Source organism: Mesoplodon densirostris, chromosome 10 (genome assembly GCF_025265405.1).
Source record: "Mesoplodon densirostris isolate mMesDen1 chromosome 10, mMesDen1 primary haplotype, whole genome shotgun sequence".
NCBI classification, from domain to species: Eukaryota; Metazoa; Chordata; class Mammalia; order Artiodactyla; family Ziphiidae; genus Mesoplodon; species Mesoplodon densirostris.
Genome location: NC_082670.1, coordinates 61,265,306 through 61,280,234, shown reverse-complemented (window position 1 = coordinate 61,280,234; position 14,929 = coordinate 61,265,306). Strand labels below are relative to the sequence as shown.

General features: G+C 39.5%; 1 protein-coding gene across 1 annotated transcript in view; it reads right to left on the bottom strand.

The window, feature by feature from the left end:
- ITGA9 (integrin subunit alpha 9) overlaps positions 1 to 14,929 on the bottom strand; it is a 363,172-nt gene that overhangs the window by 208,959 nt on the left and 139,284 nt on the right. The gene's annotated exons all lie outside the window — the stretch shown is intronic.

Below are 14,929 nucleotides of genomic sequence, written 5' to 3'. Positions count from 1 at the left end.
GCTCGTGCTTCTGATTCTCACAAGGAACCCTTTTTCTGCTACCCTCCAGGCATACATAATAGGGAAATTCTTTAGATTTCCATGAACTTTTTTTTTAAAAATTTATTTATTTATTTATTTATTTTTTGCTGCGTTGGGTCTTCATTGCTGAACGCAGGCTTTCTCTAGTTGCAGTGAGCAGGGGCTACTCTTCGTTGCGATGTGCGGGCTTCTCATTGAGGTGGCTTCTCTTGTTGCAGAGCATGGGCTCTAGGCACGTGGGCTTCAGTAGTTGTGGCACACAGGCTTCAGTAGTTGTGGCGTGAGGGCTCAGTAGTTGTGGCTTGAAGGCTCTAGAGCGCAGGCTCAGTGGTTGTGACGCACAGGCTTAGTTGTTCCATGGCATGTGGGATCTTCATGGACCAGGGCTCAAACCCGTGTCCCCTGCATTGGCAGGTGGATTCTTTTTTTTTTTAATTAATTAATTTATTTACTCATTTTATTTAATTTTTTTGGCTGCATTGGGTCTTCGCTGCTGCACGCGGGTTTTCTCTAGTTGCTGAGAGCAAGGGCTACTCTTTGTTGCGATGCGTGGACTTCTCACTGTGCTGGCTTCTCTTGTTGCAGAGCATGGGCTCTAGGCGCACGGGCTTCAGTAGTTGTGGCACACAGGCTTCAGTAGTTGTGGCTCGTGGGCTCTAGAGCACAGGCTCAGTAGTTGTGGCGCACGGACTTAGTTGCTCCACGGCATGTGGGATCTTCCAGGACCAGGGCTCAAACCCATGTCCCCTGCATTGACAGGTCGATTCTTAACCACTGCACCACCAGGGAAGCCCCAGCAGGCAGATTCTTAACCACTGCGCCACCAGGGAAGTCCCATGAACTGCTTTTAAAACACATCAAAAGGTAAAGCTTCACTTCCAATGCATCTGCTTCTAGAATTCACCTGATGGTTGGAACTTTCTATCTCTGTAACCAAATTTAACACAGCTTTGTTAGAAAGTGGAAAACTAGAAAAGATTGCCTGGTTGATGGGAAATTCACCTCCTCACAATTTAGTTAGCGTCTCTCTAAGGCTAACTATTATCTACACGCAGCTATCAGTTTTTCCATATGCTCCTTCTTCATTTAAATCTCAGATACTTTTGGGATTCCAGATGTCTCAGAAAAAAAAGTACAGCTTATTTCTACCTGTCTCTGCTGAAGGGCTGAGAAGGGATATGATCTGGGAGAGAGGGGTAGGGGAAGAACCTTGAACTTCTCTTAAAACTGAATTGGTTTCCCTTCTGATGGAAATGTTCCATCTCCTGGCTGAATAGGTAGCCTGCACAAGACCTAAGGACACCCATGCAGTTCGGACATAGCTCGGACACACTTTGAATCCAATATGTACCGGATTCTTTCATCCAGCCCTGGGCTCCCTCATTGCCTTTCCCCATCCCAACAAAATAAAATACGGCAGCATGGTGTGGTAGGAAGACAGGGCTCTGGGGTCAGCAACCCCGAATTTGAAGCCTTTCATCCGTGATAGCTTGGGTAAAGAATTCAGCCTCTCTGAGCTCAGTTCCTTCCTCTGGCAAAGGAAAAGATACCAGAATGGACACGCAGCTCATGGTGTCAGGCACACTGGGTAAGGGGAATCATCACAATGTGTTTGGTGAAGCAAAATCCCGTCACGTGGCCCCTTATCAGTTAATAAGAGAACCACAGGATTTTCCAAGAAGAAAACTTAGAGGTACTCCATTTAAAGTTTCACAACAGCCCTGAATTCTCAGGAAACATCACACGGCACTTCCCTCTTATGACCACATGACTGAAAGTTCCCATTAGGTGGGGGAAATGCTGAACAACATAAACCCCACTTAACAAGGCCCAGAACCTCAAAGATACTTGAGTGGCTGGAATATATGATTCTCCATGAAGTAAAGAGGGAAATGAATGGCTGGGTCAAATTGGAGAGTGCTTTAGCAACTTTGTCCGCATCCAGATCATCACATCACAGGTCCAGAGCAAAATACACCATCATGAGAAGTGGACGATCCACAGAGAAATTCTAGGACGAGTGTTGCACTCTCATAAGGGGACACTAGAGAATAATGACTAAAATCACAGCCTTTGAAGTAATATGGACCTTTTGCCCCAGTTCTGCAGAATAATAGCTGTGTGGCCTTGGACAACTTATTTATCCTCTTGAAACTTCAGTTTCCTCCTTGGCAAAATGACGGTAATGGTGGTACCCATGACACAGAATGGTGGTTCTGATTAAATGAGATAATGCACACAAAATACCCGACACCAAGCAAGGCCTCAGGATATACAAATGCCATTGTTAAAAGAGAAACTGTTACTTACAACATCAGTTTGAATCCATTGACTCTGTAACTAACCTCACTTGGAAGAGGCCAAAAACTAGAAAGGTACGCCTGATTTAAGAAGTATAAATAAAAGGATTAAAATTTTTAAAAAAAGAGAATCTAGGGATTTCCCTGGTGGTCCAGTGGTTAAGACTCCGTGCTTCCACTGCAAGGGGTGCGGGTTCGATCCCTGGTCAGGGAACTAAGATCCCACATGGTGCACAGCGTGGCCAGAAAAAACAACAACAAACAAACAGAGGATCTAAATCTTACCACAAAATTCATCATCTAATGAAGCATTTGAAGAGAGCCAGGAACTCACTCTGAACTTTAAAAATATATTTGATACATATACATACTATAGCATTGTCGGGACTGCTTTAATGTCAATAGTATCAACTATGTCTATGGTTCTATGACTTCATCGGCACAGGCTGGGTTCTGGGGAAGCCAATTCAGATGGTGATTAGTATGCATGAGGATTATTAGGGAGTGCCCTTGGGATTAACACTTATGGATGAGAAGGGACAGAAGCCGACTGGGCAGAGGAAGTTGAGCTGTGATGTGGTCTCAATGGAAGTCTTAGCCAAACCTATTAATTACTCAAGAAATAATTGATAATAATAATAATAATTATTATTAAATTCTAAAGATGGAATGATATTTCAGCATTGTTCCAAGTTGTACCAAGAGGTCCAGGCCTTTATTCCTCTGTAAGGATCAGCCGTTGGATGCAGGCTGCTCCAGGAAGGGGGTGTGACCTGGGACAAGGTTGGCTGAAGGTGATGCACAAGAGGAAATGACAGCTGAAGGTCTCAGCTGGAGGAAGAAGTCCTTCTTGGAGGAAGATCTGAACTGTGAGCTGTGCATCACAGCATCCACCATGCTCTTTCTTCTCTTTTTTTTCATTTTTAAAGTAGGATCTCTGAGAGTTTTCTATGTCATTACAGAGCCTGCCTCATTCTTTTTACTTGCTTCATATTAGATTCCATAGGATTACTCCACTATAGCTCATCTAAATCTCCTTATTTGTGGACATCTACATGGTTTCAATTTTTCTATGATCATAGACAACACTGTAATAAAAAATCCTTACTTTGAGCATGCATGCAAATATTTCTGTAGAGAAGACATCAAAAAGCGGAGCTGGGAGATTGGTTCAAGATGGTGGAGTAGAAGGACATGCTCTCACTCCCTCTGGTGAGAGCACCAGAATCACAACTAACTGCTGAACAATCACTGACAGGAAGACACTGCAATTCACCAAAAAAGATACCACACATCCAAAGACAAAGGAGAAACCACAATGAGATGGTAGGAGGGGCACAACCACAATAAAATCAAATACCATAACTGTTGGGTGGGTGACTCACAAACTAGAGAACACTTATACCACAGAAGTCCACCCACTGGAGTGAAGGTTCTGAGCCCCACATCAGGTTTCTCAACCTGGGGGTCTGGCAACGGGAGAAGGAATTCCTAGAGAATCAGACTTTGAAGGCTAGTGGGATGTGATTACAGGACTTTGACAGGACTGGGGGAAACAGAGACTCCACTCTTGGAGGGCACACACAAAGTAGTGTGCACATCAGGACCCAGGGGAAGGAGCACTGACCCCATAGGAGAGTGAACCAGACCTACCTGCTAGTGTTGGAGGGTCTCCTGCAGAGGTGGGGGTTGGCTGTGGCTCACCACGAGGACAAGAACACTGGCAGCAGAAGTTCTGGGAAGTATTCTGTGGCGTGAGCCCTCCCAGAGTCCACCATTAGCCCCAACAAAGAGCCCGGGTAGGCTCCAGAGTTGGGTCACCTCAGGCCAAACAACCAACAGGGAGGGAACCCAGCCCCACCCATCAGCAGACAAGTGGATTAAAGTTTTACTGAGCTCTGCCCACCAGAGCAACAGCCAGCACTACCCACCACCAGTCCCTCCCATCAGGAAACTTGCACAAGCCTCTTAGATAGCCTAATCCACCAGAGGGCAGACAGCAGAAGCAAGAAGAACTTCAATCCTGCAGCCTGTGCAACAAAAACCACATTCACAGAAAGATAGATAAGATGAAAAGGCAGAGGGCTATGTACCAGATGAAGGAACAAGATAACACCCCAGAAAAACAACTAAATGAAGTGGAGATAGGCAACCTTCCAGAAAAAGAGTTCAGAATAATGACAGTGAAGATGATCCAGGACCTCGGAAAAAGAATGGAGGCAAAGATCAAGAAGATGCAAGAAATGTTTAACAAAGACCTAGAAGAATTAAGAACAAACAAACAGAGATGAACAATACAATAACTAAAATGAAAAATACACTAGAAGGAATCAATAGCAGAATAACTGAGGCAGAAGAACGGATAAGTGGCCTGGAAGACAGAATGGTGGCATTCACTGCTACGGAACAGAATAAAGAAAAAAGAATGAAAAGAAATGAAGACAGCCTAAGAGACCTCTGGGACAACATTAAATGCAACAACATTCGCATTATAGGGTCCCAGAAGGAGAAGAGAGAGAGAAAGGACCCGAGAAAATATATGAAGAGATTATAGTCGAAAACTTCTCTAACATGGGAAAGGAAATAGCCACCCAAGTCCAGGAAGCACAGAGAGTCCCATACAGGATAAACCCAAGGAGAAACATGCTGAGACACGTAGTAATCAAATTGGCAAAAATTAAAGACAAACAAAAATTATTGAAAGCAGCAAGGGAAAAATGACAAATAACATACAAGGGAACTCCCATAAGGTTAACAGCTGATTTCTCAGCAGAAACTCTACAAGCCAGGAGGGAGTGGCATGACATATTTAAAGTGATGAAAGGGAAGAAGCTACAACCAAGATTACTCTACCTGCCAAGGATCTCATTCAGATTCGATGGAGAAATCAAAAGCTTTAAAGACAAGAAAAAGCTAAGAGAATTCAGCACCACCAAACCAGCTCTACAACAAATGCTAAAGGAACTTCTCTAAGTGGGAAACACAAGAGAAGAAAAGGACCTACAAAAACAAACCCCAAACAATTAAGAAAATGGTAATAGGAACATACATATCGATAATTACCTTAAATGTGAATGAATTAAATGCTCCAACAAAAAGACACAGGCTCGCTGACTGGATACAAAAACAAGACCCATATATAGGCAGTCTACAAGAGACCCACTTCAGACGTAGGGACGCATACAGACTGAAAGTGAGGGGATGGAAAAAGATGTTCCATGCAAATGGAAATCAAAAGAAAGCTGGAGTAGAAATATTCATATCAGATAAAACAGACTTTACAATAAAGAATGTTACAAGAGACAAAGAAAGATGCTACATAATGATCAAGGGATCAATCCAAGAAGATGTAACAATTATAAATATATATGCATCCAACACAGGAGCACCTCAATACATAAGGCAACTGCTAACAGCTATAAAAGAGGAAATCAACAGGAACACAATAATAGTGGGGGATTTTAACACCTCACTTACACCAATGGACAGATCATCCAAACAGAAAATTAATAAGGAAACACAAGCTTAAATGACACAATAGACTAGATAGATTTAATTGATAATTTATAGGACATTCCATCCAAAAACAGCAGATTACACTTTCTTCTCAAGTGCGCACGGAACATTCTCCAGGACAGATCACATCTTGGGTCCACAAATCAAGCCTCAGTAAATTTAAGAAAACTGAAATCATATCAAGCATCTTTTCTGACCACAATGTTATGAGATCAGAAATCAATTACAGGGGAAAAAACATAAAAAACACAAACACATGGAGGCTAAACAATACGTTACTAAATTGCCAAGGGATCACTGAAGAAATCAAAGAGGAAATCAAAAAATACCTAGAGACAAATGACAACGAAAACACAGTGATCCAAAACCTATGGGATGCAGCAAAAGCAGTTCTAAGAGGGAAATTTATACCTATACAAGCTTACCTCAAGAAACAAGAAAAATCTCAAATAAACAATCTAACATTACACCTAAAGGAACTAGAGAAAGAGAACAAACAAAACCCAAAGTTAGCAGAAGGGAAGAAATCATAAAGATCAGAGCAGAAATAAATGAAATAGAAACAAAGAAAACAATAGTAAAGATCAATAAAACTAAAAGCTGATTCTTTGAGAAGATAAACAAAATTGATAAACCATTAGCCAGACTCATCAAGAAAAAGAGGGAGAGGACTCAAATCAATAAAATTAGAAATGAAAAAGGAGAAGTTACAACAGACACCACAGAAATACAAAGCATCCTAAGAGACTACTACAAGCAACTCTATGACTATAAAATGGACAACCTGGAAGAAATGGACAAATTATTAGAAAGGTATAAAATTCCAAGACTGAACCAGGAAGAAATAGAAAATATGAAGAGACCAATCACAAGTAATGAAATTGAAACTGTGATTAAAAATCTTCCAACAAACAAAAGTCCAGGACCAGATAGCTTCACAGGTGAATTCTATCAAACATTTAGAGAAGAGCTAACACCCATCCTTTTCAAACTTTTCCAAAAACTTGCAGAGGAGGGAACACTCCCAAACTCATTCTACGAGGCCACCATCACCCTGATACCAAAACCAGAAAAAGATACTACGAAAAAAGAAAATTACAGACCAATATCACTGATGAATACAGATGCAAAAATCCTCAAGAAAATACTAGCAAACAGAATCCAAAAACACATTAAAAGGATCATACACCATGATCAAGTGGGGTTATCCCAGAGATGCAAGGATTCTTCAATATGCACAAATCAATGTGATACACCATATTAACAAATGGAAGAATAAAAATCATATGATCATCTCAATAGATGCAGAAAAACCTTCTGACAAAATTCAACACACATTTATGATAAATACTCTCCAGGAAGTGGGCATAGAGGGAACCTACCTCAACATAATAAAGGCCATATACGACAAACCCACAGCAAACATCATTCACAATGGTGGAAAACTAAAAGCATTTCCTCTAAGATCAGGAACAAGACAAGGATGTCCACTCTCACCACTATTATTCAACATAGTTTTGGAAGTCCTAGCCATGGCAATCAGAGAAGAAAAAGAAATAAAAGGAATACAAATTGGAAAAGAAGAAGTAAAACTGCAGATGACATGATACTATACATAGAGAATCCTAAAGATGCCACCAGAAAACTACTAGAGCTAATCAATGAATTTGGTAAAGTTTCAGGATAAAAAATTAATGCACAGAAATCTCTTGCATTCCTATACACTAATGATGGAAAATCTGAAAGAGAAATTAAGGAAACACTCCCATTTACCACTGGAACAAAAAGAATAAAATACCTAGGAGTAAACCTACCTAGGGAGACAAAAGACCTGTATGCAGAAAACTATAAGACACTGTTGAAAGAAATTAAAGATGACACAAACAGATGGAGAGATATACTATGTTCTTGGATTGGAAGAATCAATATTGTGAAAACGACTATACTATCCAAAGCAACCTACAGATTCAGTGCAATCCCTATCAAATTACCAATGGCATTTTTTACGGAACTAGAACAAAAAATCTTAAAATTTGTATGGAGACACAAAAGACCCCGAGTAGCCAAAGCAGTCTTGAGGGAAAAAAACGGAGCTGGAGTAATCAGACTCCCTGACTTCAGACCACACTACAAAGCTACAGTAATCAAGACAATATGGTACTGGCACAAAAACAGAAATATAGATCAATGGAACAGGATAGAAAGCCCAGAGATAAACCCACACACCTAGGGTCAACTACTCTATGACAAAGGAGGCAAGGATATACGGTGGAGAAAAGACAGTGTCTTCAATAAGTGGTGCTGGGAAAACTGGACAGCTACATGTAAAAGAATGAAATTAGAACACTCCCTGACACCATACACAAAAATAAACTCAAAATGGATTTGAGACCTAAATGTAAGACCAGACACTATAAAACTCTTAGAGGAAAACATAGGAAGAACACTCTTTGATATAAATCACAGCAAGATCTTTTTTGATCTACCTCCTAGAGTAATGGAGTTAAAAACAAAAATAAACAAATGGGACCTAATGAAACTTAAAAGCTTTTGCAAAGCAAAGGAAACTACAAACAAGACGATAAGACAACCCTCACAATGGGAGAAAATATTTGCAAATGAATCAACGGACAAAGGATTAACCTCCAAAATATATAATCAACTCATGCAGCTCAATATTAAAAAAACAAACAACCCAATACAAAAATGGGCAGAAGACCTAAATAGACATTTCTCTAAAGAAGACATACAGATAGCCAAGAAGCACATGAAAAGCTGCTCAACATCACTACTTATTAGAGAAATGCAAATCAAAAGCACAATGACGTATCACCTCACACCAGTTAGAATGGGCATCATCAGAAAATCTACAAACAACAAATGCTGGAGAGGGTGTGGAGAAACGGGAACCCTCTTGCACTGTTGGTGGGAATGTAAATTGATACAACCACTATGGAGAACAGTAAGGAGGTTCCTTAAAAAACTAAGAATTCGGGCCTCCCTGGTGGCGCAAGTGGTTGAGAGTCCGCCTGCCGATGCAGGGGATGCGGGTTCGTGCCCCGGTCTGGGAGGATCCCATATGCCGCGGAGCGGCTGGGCCCGTGAGCCATGGCCGCTGAGCCTGCGCGTCCGGAGCCTGCGCGTCCGGAGCCTGTGCTCCGCAACGGGGGAGGCCACAACAGTGAGAGGCCCGCATACCGCAAAAAAAAAAAAAAATAAATAAAAAAAATAAAAAAACTAAGAATTCCTAAAATTCTAAAAATTCCTAAGAATTCTAAGAATTCCTTAAAAACTAAAAATAGCCAGGTCGTGGAAGCAACGTAAATGCCCATCGACAGACGAATGGATAAAGAAGATGTGGTACATATATACAATGGAATATTACTCAGCTATAAAAAGGAATGGAATTGGGTCATTTGTAGAGACGTGGATGAACCTAGAGACTGTCATACAGAATGAAGTAAGTCAGAAAGAGAAAAACAAATATCGTATATTAATGCATATATGTGGAACATAGAAAAATGGTACAGATGAACCGGTTTGCAGGGCAGAAATTGAGACACAGATGTAGAGAACAAATGTATGGACACCAAGAGGGGAAGCGGGGTGTGTGTGTGTGTGGTGGTGATGGTGGTGTGATAAATTGGGGGATTGAGAAGCATTGTTAGGTTCAAAGATATGAACAATTAAAATATTTGATATGTCAAATTACACTCCTATCACTAGTAAATGCAAATAACTACTTCCTTATTTTCACCAACATTTGATTTTTTTTTTTTTTTTTTTTTTTGTGGTACGCTGGCCTCTCACTGTTGTTGCCTCTCCCGCTGTGGAGCACAGGCTCTGGACACACAGGCTCAGCTGCCATGGCTCACAGGCCCAGCCGCTCTGCAGCATGTGGGATCCTCCCAGACCGGGGCACAAACCCAGCACAAGTCCCCTGTATCGGCAGGCGGACTCTCAACCACTGCACCACCAGGGAAGCCCAACATTTGATATTTTTAATCTTTAAAAATTTTTTGCCAATATTATGGGTGAAAAATACTATTTCATTGTTTTGTGCTTCTTTGATTACAAGTGAGAATAAATATGTAACTTTTTGCTTGTTTGTTGGGCTACTGTATTTCCTAGACTCTAAAATGCCTCCTTATATATTTTGGTTTTTTAATTGGCAGTAAATGGTTTTCTTTATTGTTTTTTAAAAAGTTCTTTATATATTCTGATTAGGAATCCTTTGCCTATGATATATATTTTCTACTAATCATTTTACATTTCTACTAGTAATATTTTGTTAATGATATCAATTATCACATAAAAGGGTTTTTAACGTAATAAAATGTATCATCCATTCTTTATAGTACTGACATCTTGTATTCTGTTTAAGAAGACTTCCCCAGAGTTCCCTGGTGGCCTAGTGGTAAGGACTTGGCACTTTCACTGCCGAGGACAGGGTTCAATCCCTGGTCGGGGAACTGAGGTCCCAAAGCCACATGACACGGCCAAAAAAAAAAAGAAGACTTCCCCTACTCCAATTCATGAATATAGTTTTAAAAATTTCCCCTGCCATTTACACTTAACTCATCGAACCATGTGGAAATTATTTTTGTAAATGGCATATGGTAGGGATTTAACTACTTTTTAATTGATAGTCATTTCTGCTAATATATATATACATATTATTATTTTTTTTGCTGCAGATTTGTAAGTCATTTTATAGCATATATGCATTTGATTCTTTCTACAATAATTTTTGGCAACATACAGTTAGAATCAAAATCTTAGCATGATAAAAAATTTCCAAAAAATGGTTCTAAATCTATTGGGAAAAAATAATCTTGTGATATTATTAGATAAAAGATTATAAATGAATAACAGATAAATTTCCTTATAAGATAGTAATACAATTAAAAGCTATACATTTTGGGCTTCCATGGTGGCACAGTGTTTGAGAGTCCGCCTGCCGATGCAAGGGACACAGGTTCATGCCCCGGTCCGGGAAGATCCCACATGCCGCGGAGCGGCTGGGCCCGTGAGCCATGGCCACTGAGCCTGTGCGCCCGGAGCCTGTGCTCCGCAATGGGAGAAGCCACAACAGTGAGAGGCCCGTGTACCACAAAAAAAAAAAAAAAAAGCTATACATTTTAATTTTTTTTTTTATTTATTTTTTATTTATTTTTTTATTTTTTTGCGGTACACGGGCCTCTCACTGTTGTGGCCTCTCCCATTGCAGAGCACTAAAGCTATACATTTTAAAGCACAGTGATATTGGTGAGAGAAAAAATGAAGATATCTATGTACTAAAAAAGAAAAGAAATAGTTCTTTTATAATTAAGACTTTAATAAATGATAAACCTTGTATCACAATTTATTTTTGAAATATAAAAGCCATGCCTGGATTATTAAGATAAACTATTTGGAGAAAGTGAGATTATTATATTTCAATATGTGAAATAAATTTCAGGTGAATTTTGAAAATTAGCTGTAAAAAGTATTTTTAAATTATTACATATTACAGTGAGGAAGATATTCTATGCATAAGAGTTATAGAAATCATAAGTTTTGTATGGAAAAATCATACAAAAAAGAAAATAAGTAAATATATATTAAATATATATATAAATGAAAACTAAGCAATATTAAGCAAATAGAAAAATAAAATGGCTGAAGAACCATATATATATTCAGCCTATCTATATACTCATATATGTTCTATAAACATATATACAAATATTATAAAATATTAGAGTTCTTGCTAATGAATGAGAAATGAAAATACGAAAGGACTATAAATGGTCACTACACAGTTAATATTCATATGGAAAAGACAAAGATTGAGATAAAGGTTACAATAAAAGCACATTGAACCTTTATATAAAAGCAACAGATATGAGTAGTTAATACTTTTTTGGCAATTGAATATCAATGAGGAACCTGCTAATATTTAAGGCTAAATAGTTCAGCCTTTTCTCCAAGATTTGAAACATAATCTCCATCATCTACTAAAACCTCATGTATACATGTCTGTTTCTGAACTCTCCATTCTGTTTCACTGATCTATTTGTCTACTGCTGTACCATTTCCATATGGTTTTAATACTGTTTTATATTTTGATATCTGGCTAAGCAGGTTCCTTCTTCCACTATTTTTTTCTTTTAAAGAAAGTCTGATTCTTTTTGCACATTTTATTTTACATATGAATTATAGATAAGCCTGTCAAGTTCCATGGAAAAAAATCTTACTACAATAGTGTATGGGGACAATTGATAGATTTGTGTGGTATATCTCTTTCTTTAGCCAAATCTTTTAAGTACTTTTAAAATTTTATGGTTTTCCTTGTATGAGTCTTACAAATTTTTTATTAGGTTCATTCTTACTTTACATTTATTGCCAATGTGATTTTTTTTTTTTAATGAACCACAGTGCAGCTTCACTGAGGAATACTAAACAGCAATCAACAAGAAGGATGGGTGAAACTGTATGTACAACACAATCTCACCTGTATAACACACACAAGGCAGAAGACATAAAAATACATTTCTATGTCAGAGAAAGACAAATATAATATCATATCACTTATATGTGGAATCTAAAAAAAATGATACAAGTGAACTTATTTACAAAATAGAAACAGACTCACAGACATAGAAAACAATCCTATGATTACCAAAAGGGAAGCGGGGAGGGAAAAATTAGGAGTTTGGGATTAACAGATACATAGTACTATATATGAAACAGATAAACCACAAGGATCTACTGTATATTTCAGGAAACTATATTCAATATCTTATAATAACCTATAATTGAAAAGAATCTAAAAATATATATATATTATGTATACCTGAATCACTTTGCTATACACGTGAAACTAACACAACACTATAAATCAACTAATAAAATACACACATAGGGCCTCCCTGGTGGCGCAAGTGGTTGGGAGTCCGCCTGCCGATGCAGGGGATACGGGTTTGTGCCCCGGTCTGGGAGGATCCCATATGCCGCGGGGCGGCTGGGCCCGTGGGCCATGGCCGCTGAGCCTGCACGTCCGGAGCCTGCGCGTCCGGAGCCTGTGCTCCGCAACGGGGGAGGCCACAACAGTGAGAGGCCCGCATACCGCAAAAAAAAAAAAAAAAAAAAAAAAAAAAAAAATACACACATAAATTTCTAGAAAGATACACAAGTAGTTGTCTGAGGGACTCTGCTATTGTGATTTTTTAAAAATAATATGTTCTTGCTAAGTACATATAGGAAAGCTACTGATTTTTGTGTATGGATCCAGCTAACTTGCTGAAATCTATTAATCTAACAGCTCATCTATTATTCTGTTAGATTTTTCTAGTTAGACAGTATCATCTGTAAATGATGACATTATCTTTCACTTTCTACTATTTATACCTAATTTATTTTTCTTGGCTTATTACATTAGTGAGAATCTTCAATAGACAGTAGCAATGATAGCAAGCCTTCTTGCCTATAGTTCCTACTATGATGCAAATTATTTCTATATTTCACCATTAAATATGATGCTTGTTATAGGTTTCTGGTTGATACACTTTATTAAATAAAGGAAATATATTTTAGTCCGTAGAGTTTGCTACCTATATTTTAGCTCTATGGTATATGTACCTCTGTTGTTGCAATACAAGGCACAGGGACCTCAAAGGTCTGGAAGAGGGTCTGAAATCACATAAAGTTGCTGGTGGGGCTTAGAAGGGCTGGTGATGAGGAACAGAGGGATCTCTGAGCCCCATCGTGGGTCCATGGGGAAGTCACACTCAAGGTCACCTTTCCACAGCCACGTGACTGGTGCCCATGGACAACTTCAACTTCTTTATGCCATTTACTGAACTAGTGTTTGTGTTGTGCTATATCCTACTCTTTTCATCCAATAATTGCAGGTTAAGGGAAAAGAGGGTGGGGCAGGCTATGCAGCCTCCCATTCCTTCAGATATACCCCAGGAGTAAAGTAGTGTGTATTTGGCTGTTTGACTGGGGTAGAGGGTTTCTGTAATTGCCTGTGGAACTCCTAGGAAGAGATGCACTGTCAGTGGGAGGATGTTGAAGACAGAAGAGGAAGAGTGTTTCTGTCCATGGAGCTCCTAAAGGGGGTCAGACTGGTCCACAGACCACTTTAAGGTAGGCATCAAGGAGTGGCAGATCACAGCAAGTTCTAAAGGTTAGGGGAGCATCAGTAAAGGCCTCTTGAGATGGAGGTAACAGTGTCATATCTATGGAACCCTGAACCCCACAGATCCCAGCCATGTGCTGGTTCGGGATCCCTACATCCAGCCCAGCCTGGCTGCTCCCTACTACTGACCCTGCAGTGTGGAGTCCATTCCTGTCCAGGGTCTATTTGGAAGTATGCAGAAGCACAGGGCATGTTTGGGGCATAGGGAAGAATCCACTTTGACTTGAGTAAGCACAGGAAAGGCAGCACAAACTGAGACCATATTGTGAAGGGTCTTGAACACCCAGCTTGAGAATTTATAACTTCAGAGGCAATGGCAGTTCTCAGAAGTTTCTGAGCAGATAGTGAAACTGAAATCCTTTAATACAGGGGGAATTCCTTAGTGCCTCATTTCCTTGTGTCTCTGGCTCCTAGCACACAGTCTAGTGTACGATAAGTGCTTGTTTTTACTGACTAAATAAATGATTAGAATTACTGTATTTATAAAGTTAGGATGTTAAGGAAATGTTGAGGAGGGTGGAATAACAAGAATGAATGAAATACTCTTCACCTGAAAGCCTCATTTCATAGAGTATCTTTTTACTGAGCATTTACGATACGTTAGGCACACATGCGTTATCTAATCCTCAAAATGGTCTTTTGAGATAGATACTACTAGTGTTCCCATCTCATGGATGAAGGTTGTGGCTAAGTGGAGAATCCTGGATTGACAGTCCCAGGTGACTCCAGAGCCCATGTGCTCTGCCCACAGCATAAGGACCCAATTTTCTACCTCTTCCCACATGTGCGTCCTGAAAATATGACATGGTGGCTCCTCCTATCAAGAGATAAGAGTCTATTTCCCCATCCTTTGAATTTACTTTGGCCAACAGAATGCATGAGAAATGACACTGTACAACTTCTGAGC